This window comes from Galeopterus variegatus, unplaced genomic scaffold, assembly GCF_000696425.1.
Source record: "Galeopterus variegatus unplaced genomic scaffold, G_variegatus-3.0.2 Scaffold134, whole genome shotgun sequence".
NCBI lineage: Eukaryota > Metazoa > Chordata > Mammalia > Dermoptera > Cynocephalidae > Galeopterus > Galeopterus variegatus.
The window spans coordinates 116,496-126,865 of record NW_007726245.1 but is presented as its reverse complement, the minus strand read 5'-3'; the positions used below and the strand labels follow the sequence as shown (position 1 = coordinate 126,865).

The 10,370-nt window shown below is 43.4% G+C and overlaps 1 pseudogene; it reads left to right on the top strand.

Annotated features, from left to right (window-relative positions):
- The first annotated feature begins 2,557 nt into the window (after positions 1-2,557).
- LOC103604589 lies at positions 2,558-3,101 on the top strand (annotated as a pseudogene).
- Positions 3,102-10,370: the final 7,269 nt, after the last annotated feature.

Below are 10,370 nucleotides of genomic sequence, written 5' to 3'. Positions count from 1 at the left end.
GAGGAGAGTTCATCTGGAAAGAGGGGAGGGGCCTGGCGGGACAGGGGTGTGTGCCCAAGCTGGGGGGCAGCCTGCACCCTGAACTCTGCCCTCGCCACTGTCCCTTCTCTGCCTCATAAAGGGGTCCTCAGCTCCTTCCCCTTCCAAGCCAAGCCTCCTCCCTCCTCCTTCTCCCCTCCAAATAAGTATTCCCATCCAGGTCACTTTCGATCCTGCTGGTGGAAAGGGGTGACTCAGGCAGGAAGGGCAGGCCTGGGGCACAGGAGGGGTCAACCTTCAGGTTTCCTGGAGTCACTCCCAGAGAGCCTGGCTGCCTCTGATTTGTCTCTCACGTGGTGTGAGAGCCCAAATCAAGCCTTTGTTAGTGGATCACTTAATTGCCTAACAGGATGTCATCTGACTTGGTAACCGAATGTTACCAGCTTCTATTGTAAAACTTGTTAAACTGTACTTAGCAAAACCCCACCTATGTCTCTTCCCGTAACTTCTTGGTGGAGAGAATAAATGCAGGAAGAGAACCCCAATTTGTGGTTAATTTCCAGATGGAAGGATGCCTCACGCTTGAGGGTCCTGGGATATTAACCCCTTTCTGGGGCTTCTCACTGCCCAAAAGAGATGGGCTTTGAGTAATCTTTGGTGGCTCCATCACCCAGAGGAAAAGGGGTGACAAATCCGTGGGAGGCAAAGCAACACTTTAGCACCATTTTTTGAAAAGGATATCTTTCCTCCTTTGAATTGCTTTTGCTCCTTTGTCAAAAATCAGTTGGACATCTTTGTTAGAGTCTATTTCTGGGTTCTACATTCTGTTCCATTGATCTATGTGTCTGACCCTCTACCAGTACCACACAGTCTTGATTACTGTAGCTATTTAACAAATTTTGGAATCAGGTAAACTGATTCCTCCCACTTTATTCTTTTTTCAAAATTGTTTTAGCTATTTTAGTTCCTTTGCATTTCCATATAAATAATCTTGACTACATCTATAAAAAACCTTTTGATAGGACTTGTATTAAATCTTTATATCAGTTTGGGGAGAATTGGCATCTTTACTGTGTTGAGTTTTCCAATCTATGAATATGATTTGTCTCTCCATTTTTTATTTCTTTCAACAGCATTATGTAGTTTTCAGCATAAGAGTTCTGTACATGTTTTATTAGATTTACAACTAAGTATTACATTTTTTTAATGATTATAAGTGGTATTGTATTTTTAATTTTGGTGTCCATGTGTTCATTGCTAATATATGAAATATAATTGATTATTATATGTATTATATGTTTACGTTACATCCTGTGACTTTGATAAACTCACTTATTAGTTTTAGGGGTTGTTTTTTGTTTTTAGATCCCTTGGAATTTTCTACATAGATGATCATGTCACCATTAAATAGAAAGAATTTTATTTCTTCCATTCCAATCTATGTGCCTTTTCTTGTCTTATTGCTCTAGCTAGAACTTCTAGCACTATCTTCTTATGGTTATTTTCAAATATCATGTCCAGGATTTTAGTTGTATTTAGTGGGAAAGAGAAAAGTATATCTACTCTATCTTCCCAAAGTGGAAGTCTCTGGCTGATCCGAATTTTTTTCTCTTTTCACTGGACCTCAGTAATTTGATTATGATATACCTTGGTGCAGTTTTTTTGTCTTTCTCTTGCTTGACATTCATTGAGCTTCCTGGAACTGTGGATTTATATATTTCATCAAATTTGGAAAATCTTTTGCAACTATTTCTTTTTGTTGTTGATGTTTTTGTTTTTGTTTTGGCAACTGGCTGGTACGGGGTTCTGAACTTGCCACTGTTTCTTCAATTTTTTTTTTTTTTCCATCTCAATCTCACTATTCTCCTTCTGGAAATGCAATTCTATTTTTCTGCTTAAAGGACTGTACCATTTCTCTGGTGGTCATTTGCTGCTGATGAATTCTCTTACCTCTTGTATGCTTGAAAAAGTCTTTATTTCATCTTTGTTTTTGAGAAATTTTTTCACTGGTATGGTGGCAATTTTCTTTTTTTCCATCCCTTTCCAGTACTTTAAAGGTATTGCTTCACTGTCTTCAGGCTTATATTGTTTCCAACAGAAAGTCTGCTGTCATTCTTATTTTTGTTCCTTTGTACGTAACCTGTCATCTTTCTCTGTCTGCCTTAAAGATTTCCTCTTTATTACTGATTTAAAGCAACAATACATGGTTCTGAAACAACTGGATATCCATCTGTAAAAAATAAATAAATAAACTTTTAACCGTAACTGTATATTTAAAAAATTAACTCAAAATGGACTGTAGACCTAATATAAAATCCAAAACTATAAAGCTTATTAAAAAAAAATAGGAGAAAAATCTTTGTGACTTTGCATTAGGGAAAGATTTCTGAGATATGATACCAAAAGCATAATCCCTATAAGAAAAGTTTGATAAATTGGGCCTCATCAAAATTAAGAACTGCTGGCCAACATCACCACCAACTCAGCCATGCTAGAGCCAAGAGGAGACTTAGGCTACCTCCCCACCTCTTCTCACATGGTTGCCCTCATCCTCAGACTTGTTCCAGCAGCCTGTTAAAATGTGGTGGGTTACCAAGAAGTTCTCGGTGTGCAGAGACATGGCTCAGCTGAGGATATTTAAAAAAGCATATTGGAAACTAGCAATGCAATGGCAGACAGATAAAAATCCTGAGAATAAAGAAGAGCAGAGAGAAAATTCAAATAAGTAGCTGAGGCATATGAAGTGTTATCATATGCACCTGACTTCTTTGAAGACCCATTTGAAGACTTTTTTAGGAATCAAAGGGGTCCGTCCGGGTGAAAGCAGGAGCTGCGGCACACGGTTGTTTTTCTCTGCTTTCAGTCGATGTCCACCTTTGCAGGCTTGACCTCTTGCAAGTCACCAGGTTATGGAGGCCTCACTTTATTCTCTTCCATGTCACTTGGTGGTAGTGGGACAGGCAACTTCAAATCTATATCAACTTCTAAAATACTTAATGGCAGAAAATTCACTACAAAGAGAATTGTTGAGGATGGTCAGGAAAGAGTAGAAGTTGAAGGGCCAATTAAAGTCTTTAACGATAAATAGTAAGGAAGAGTTGCTAGGTTTGGATAACAAGTAATTCAACACAGATGTTTAACAGAAATATCAAACTGTAGCAAACACCATTTGAAGAGTAACAGAAACTTTTGATGATTTCAAATGAACTTGACTTTCAGTATAACTGTACCTAACCTGAAATATTTATAAACAGCTCAGTGTAGCCCCTATTTGTCATATACTTTTGAGTTTGTTGTTGGGACCATACAATAGGACCATTTTTTTTGTTTGTTTTTACCATTGTGAATTTCTGTGTGCACTTTACTGTTTTATTAAACTTTATCCAAGGTGAGCCACGACTCTTACAAGATTGTACACTAACACCAGCATGGATCTGCTTTTCAATTGTGTTTGAAATGTGAGCCCAGTGGTGCCAGCCTGCTGTGAAGTGAACATTGCCAGGATGAATCTTCTACGGAAATAATTTCATTTTTTTTCAATATTTAGTAGTGAAAGATATTAATGCATTAATGGTAATACATTTCTGGTTTAATATAAATTAAGGATGTTGTCTAGTTGTGTATGAATGCTGGTTAGCAAATTAGTAAGTTCTGACAATTGTTTAAATATGTAATGTTAAGCTTTTTTTTTGAAATAGAAAAATATTGACTTCAAAAATTTTAGGTACTGTTCAAATAATAGTCTTCACATAGTTCATATGGGTTTCTAAAATATAGCAGGATCTTAAAAATAAAGACCGCTGATCCACTAAATGTTTTTACAGAAATAGAAAAATCTTTTTTTTTTTTTGTCTTTTTCCGTGTCCGGCAACGGATCGCAACCCTCAGTGTTGCCCCCGTACCGGACCGGGGACCGGCAACGGAATTGCAACCCTCGGCGTTGCCTCCGCGCCTCGCTCAGCCAGTGAGCGGGAACCGGTCTGTATGTGGGATCCGAACCCTCGGGCGGGAGCACCGCCGCGCTTCCCAAGCGGCGCACTTATCCAGTGCGCCACCGGGCCGGCCCCAAGCTTAGGTTTTTAAAAAGTAAAATGGATAAACTGGGTCTTTGGCATTTGCTTTAAAAAAAGATGTGAATGTGTTTGGTGCATTCAAAAAAATTAAGAAATGCTTTTTGGAAGACACATGTTTAAAAAATGAAAAGACAAGCCACAGACAGAGAAAATATTTGCAGATTAGATTTCTTAAAAAGTACTTGCATCCAGAATATATAAATTACTCTCAAAACTCAATAATGAGAAAACAATCTAATCTTGTAAATGGGCAACATATTTGAACAGACACGGAAGAAGATATGCAGATGTAAATAAGCAAATAAGTAGATGTTATCATCCTCACCCTTTAAGGAAATGGAAATTATGACCGTTAATGAGATATCACTACATACCCACTAAAATGTCTAAGATCAAAACATTCCACTTGGGCTTCAGAGGCTGGCGATGAGGCTCTGCCAAAGTCCTTCCCCAGCAGGGATGACCCCCTGGTCTGTCTGGTTGTAAGTGAATGGCAGAAGCAGCACAAAGAGGTGGCTAAGAGCAAGCCCCTGGCAGGCAGGCATGAGGGAGGGAGGAAAGGAAGAAACCAGTTTAATTCAACGTAAACAGAAGTTTGGAACCAAAAGCCCATGAGAATGAGATCTTTCCATCGCACACAGAAATCTGGAGGAGGTCCTCAAACATTCTCAAGGTTTGGAATGTGGCTTGAGACAATCTTATCTAGGTCATAAGGGACAGGGACATGCTGACTATAATAGTCTGTTTCCTGTTGCTTAGAATACCTGAAAGTGGGTAATTTGTAAACAAAATGAAATTTATTTCTTACGGTTTTGGAGGCTGGGAAGTCCAATGTCCAGGGGACACATTTGGTGAGGGCTTCCTTCTGGGTGAGAACTCTCTACAGGGTCCCCTGGCCACACAGGCCATCAGATGGTGAGAAGGGCATGAGCGAGAGAGCTAACCTTCTCACTTGCTCTCCTTAGAAAGCCACCAGCCCACACCATGATCACTCATTACCATCAACCCATTACTCCATGAATGGATTAATCTATTCACAAGGGCACAGTCCTCACGATCCAGTCACCTTTCAAAGGCACCACATTTCACATATCGTAATCGGATTTCTCATCCTCTTTACACTGCTACAGTGGGGATCAAGTGTCCCGTACATGAACTTTGGGGGACACGTTTGACTCATAGCACCAACTTTTGTCTGGTTACACAAGAAAGGCAGGAAGAGGGGCAGCGTGCAGGCTAACATTTACTGATTTTTTGTCTGTGCCAGACACCTTGCTCACTGTGAGGCTGTGAGGTCAGTCCCTGAATGTGTGCCCTCCTTGGCAGGAGGTGGAAGTCAGAATAGTGGTTACTCTTGGGAGGTACGGATAGAATGGGACGCAAGGGGCCCTCTGGGGGAGCGGGAGGTGTTCTGTATTTTGATCTTGATGGTGGTTATATGGATGTACATATGCAAAATTAATTGTACTGTTCACTTAAGATTTGTGCATTTTACTCTTTACAGTTTATACCTCAGTTGACAAAATGAACACCCTCTGAAGGCTTCCCATTTCTTATAGAATAAGGTCAGGGCCCCTGGCAACCACCATTCTACTTTCTTCTCTTTGATTTTGACTACTCCAGGTGTCTCATACAAGTGGAATCATAAATTTGTCCTTTTGTGTCTGGCTTGTTTCACTTAGCATAATGTCCTCAAGGTCCATTCATGTTATAGCATGTGTCAGAATTTCCTTCCTTTTTAAGGCTGAATTGTTTGAATATACCACATTTTGTTTATCCATTCTTTAGGCAACGGACACTTGGGTTGCTTCTACTTCTCAGCTGTTGTGAATAAGGCTGCTACAAACATGGGTATACAATTATCTTTTCAAGTCCCTGCTTTCAATTCTTTTGGATATGTGCCCAGAAGTGGAATTCCTGGATCATACGATAATTCCACTTTTAATGTTTTGAGGAACTGCCACGCTGTTTTCCACAGCAGCTGATTTTCCATCTCCCTGACGGTGCACAGGGGTTCCAGTTTCCCCACATCCTTGCCAACAGTTGTTATTTTGTTTTTTTGATAGTATCCATCCTAATGAGTGTGAGGTGGCAGACTCACATTTTGAAAAGGTCCCTCAGTCTACAGCTCAGAGAACAGAGAGCTTCAGACAAGTGTCTGTGACTTTGAATAACAGAGCTCTGAGCAGGAACTTTCCTGAGGGCTGTCTCTCCTTAAGACCAGGGGTAACCCCTGGGAATGGATTGTGGTGACTGAAGGGTGACAGCCACGTTGCTGAGGTCAGAGTTTTCTGTGGCCTGGCACTGCCTAGACTGTTGATCAGTCTGAAAACACAGTGGCCTTTGGGTTTGGCCATGGCCCCTCCCTGGAGGGCATTGAGCAGAGGCCCAGGGCCCTCCTTTTTGAGCGTGACTCAGTGGTGAGGCGTTTACCTGTGACGCACCTTCAAGGCACATGGCGATGCTAAAGTGTTTGTTTGCTGGAACTCTAAGCTGTGCCTGTGTCTCTCTGGGCTCTGGGAGATTTTTTCTTTTAACAGTATTTTATTGAGATTTTTTTACATAGAGTAAAATGCACAGATCCTAGTTTGCTGTATGAGTTTTAATATATGTAAACACCTGTGTGACCACCTCCCAGATCCAGATCCAGAACATTTCCAGCCCCCAGAAGACTCCTTCGAGCCCCTCCCAGTCAGCACCCCCCAAGAGGGACTGCTGTTCTGACCTGTTGTTGGACTTGATGTAAATGGAATTATCACAACACTGGGCTCATTCGTGTCTGGCTTCCTCCACTCAGTTGTGCAGTCGGTCGACATTGTTTCCTGCAGCCTCGTTCCTTTTTACCACCGAGGGCTGGCCCACAGTTTGTTTTTCCTTTCCCCTGCTGGGGACATCTGTGTTGTTTCCAGTTCGAGCCATGCTGAGAAAAGCTGCTGTGAACCAACACATGTGTCTTCCTTTTTCCTGGGTAAGTATGTGGGAGTGGAATAGCCAGAACGTAGGAGAAGTAGATATTGACTGTGTTATAATCCACCATGCAATTTTCTAAGTTGTATTATTTTACATGCAACCTGCAATAAACGACAGCTCCAGTTGTTCCATATCCCAATCAATTGGCAATTGCCTGCAGATGACATGTCCTGATGAAATTCTCCCTGGTGTCAAGGTGTCAGACAGAGTTGTAAAGAATTTCCTTTCTTTTCCCTCTTTTCTGCTCCAGCGGTGCTGTCTGCTCCTTAAATCTGGTCAAATTCTGGTTGATGCAGGAACATAACGGGGACTGAAGGGTGCAGAGGAACACATGGCCTCAGTCTCTGGAGGCATCTCAAAGAAGTTAGTCTTTGCTGGTTCTGGTGCATCTAGGCAGAGTGCAAGAAGGAAGAGAGGTGCAGACATATGTCTGGCCCTGGGACTCTTCTGCACATTCCATACCTGTTTGACCCCCTTTAAAAAAATTTTTTTTTATTTAATCATAATTGATTATACATATTTTGGGGGTTCAATGTTGACATATGTTGATCAAATCAATATTACTTGTATATATATTGTTACAAATCGTACTTACTCTTTATGCCCCTTGTCCAATCTCTCCCCATCCCCCTCTCCTTCCCCCCCTCCCACCTCTGATAACCCTAGATTTCTTCTCTCCTTCTGAAAGAGTAATGGTTACTCTGTTGATTTGTTGCCTGGATGATCTGTCCAATGCTGAGAGGTGTGTTCAGGTCCCTGTCAGGTCCGCTGCCGGCCGACCCGAACAGCCCTAGCCTCGTTCCTTTCAGTGGGCGAGCAAACGGCCCAGGATTCCTCTTTCCCTCCTGTCCCCTTTGGAAGGAGATGGGGGAAGAGAGCCATGAAGAGAGGTGAGCACAGCCACCGGCTCCCCAAAAACAGCCCAGTTAAAGGACACTCAGGTGTGGCGGGGGTTCTGTCAAGCAGTTCCGTTTATTACCACACAAGCACTTGCTTTTAAAGGCAAATGGGGAAGGGAGGTTTTTTACATAATCTTATCAGCTTAAAAGTCAAGAGAGCATGCATCCTGTCTCAATGCCTAGCTATTGCAACCTCGAGTGTGGAAGCACGTATTTGGCCAATAAGGGCTAAAGCAAGTTTTCCACAGACACCCCCACCCTACTTCCTCCTGGCGCCATCTTAGGCTGCCACATTAATACGCCCTTGTGGGCCCATAATGGCACTGCTTGTAACGTCACTTAAGGTGGCATTAGTTTTTAAGGCCCGACAGATCCCCACATATTATCATAGAGAAGATGCTGCTTCTGTCACTCTGGAATGGGCTTTGTGGAGAGGGACATCCTCTTCTTTTCTTTGGTCTCTGCTGGTGACTCTCCTTGTGTCAATGCACTCCAGTGGCTGGTGGACCATCTGCATGGTGGTTGTGGCATTTAGCCACTTTCATGGCAGCCATGGTTATTATGGTGGCTGTGGTGAGCCACCACATGGAGGTGATGTTTTGGGCATGCTCCTTGGAGCTGGTGGTGTTCCTGGCTGTGGGAGTGGGGTTTGGTCCCCTGATCCATGCCTCAGGTTCCTGGGTGGCCCTGAGGTGCTGGCAGTGTGCCTGGGCCAGAACTATTTTGTCCTTTGCTTACTTCTAAAATGCAGGAACTTCCTGCAGGGACCAGTACTTGAGCTGTGTGGTTTAGGTAAATTGCTGCTTTGCTGCTGATTCCATAGAGAAGGCTTTTTGTGCAGCTCAGATCTTACTGGTTGACTTCATAGGTACTTCTGGCTATCCAGAGACCCAGTGCACCTGGGTAGTGTAGAAACTCTAATCTGGGCATGAGTTTTTTCATCAAACTGCACTCCACGCAATTCTATATTCCTGACCAGTCTCCTCTGAATGGTCCTATGCTGATTGGGGGGCAGATCAGCTGTCCTTGCTGTGCCCCAGCGTTCCTCCAGTGGGCCCATCTCCCCCACTGCTCATGCTGCAAACACTTCCCATGGGACGGGCCATGTGCTGGTCCCTTGCGATGACTCACTGGCCTCTGAGTGGCTCCTTTTTTTCAGTTGTTCTGGCTCCTCGCTCCAATGTGGGTCCATGGGAACACTGTTAGTGGTCTTGCTGTCCTGGGGGCCACCAAGGCCCTCTTCTCCCCTGCTGCTTCAAAGCAACTTCATCCGAAGGGCACAGCTGCGGCTTTTGTCGGCTCCTGCTCTGTGCACTCAGCAGCTCCAGCCTTAAAGTGGCCATGGCACAAAATGGTCAGAGCAGTTTTTCTTTCTCTCATTGTGGCTTCTCCCACCTTCATGCACTCCATAGGTCTCTCCTCCTCTTCCCCTGAGCTCTAGCAGCCCCAGCTTGGCTGTCATTGCTTTTTTATATAGTTGTAAATTGGTTGATTTGTGGAAGACAGTGATGCTGGGGACTGTCTATTCCACCATCTTGACCAGAAGCTCCCTGTTTGACCCTTAACTGGTCATCCCCAGCTTGATGACTGGGCCTTCTTGCTGGCATGTTGCAGGGACCTGGTCGACTTCGGGTAAGTTTATTGTCACAGCTCCCCTCCCCCTCTCCAGCCTATCCTGCTATTCTCTGTTCAGCCAATTATTTCCCTTAACGAAGTGTTCAAGCCAATTAAAGGCAGTTTATTTCATATGTCTCCTCCCACCACCATGTCACTTGGAATGTTCTATTATGTCCAAGACTTGTCTTCTCCCCAACCTAAAGACCTGAAAAAAGGGAGAGAGAAGAGAGGGAGAAAGAAAAAAGAGATAAATTCATAGAGAGGAGCACCGGAAGCTCATGGGGCACCCCTATACTCTGGAATAAAAATCTCCATTATGGTGTTTTTCTTGCAAAATGTTTCTTCCTACATAATTATGTTTTTACACGAAGAATAGAAATTTAAAAGTGAGAAAGACTTTTTAGAGAGCCTAAGTATCCTTATTTAGCTTAGGTTGCTCCTAATTAGCTGTGTGACTTTGGGCCTCTGAGCCTCAGTTTCTCTGTGTGTAAAATGGGTTGAAGCAGGCCTTCCCCACCAGCACCCTGTGCACAGGCAGTGCCCAGCCCCATTGTTTTCTGAACACTGTGACTGAGCATGCTTAGGAAGCATGGTCACATAATTTTGGACAGTGTTGTCTAGAAACTTGCTGTGTAATGCCAGTGAGGTCAGGTACTTCAAATTTCTATGAACCAAACATGACAGTCTCAGGGACGGAGCACAGGAGGAGACAGGCTGGGAAGGTCATTGGGGCTGGCTGGGAGTGCCTACTTACCTCCCTTGAGACACCTTCAGCCTCCATCCCCCACCCACTTCCTCATGCTCCGGGTTCCTCCCCACTGGAAAACTACCA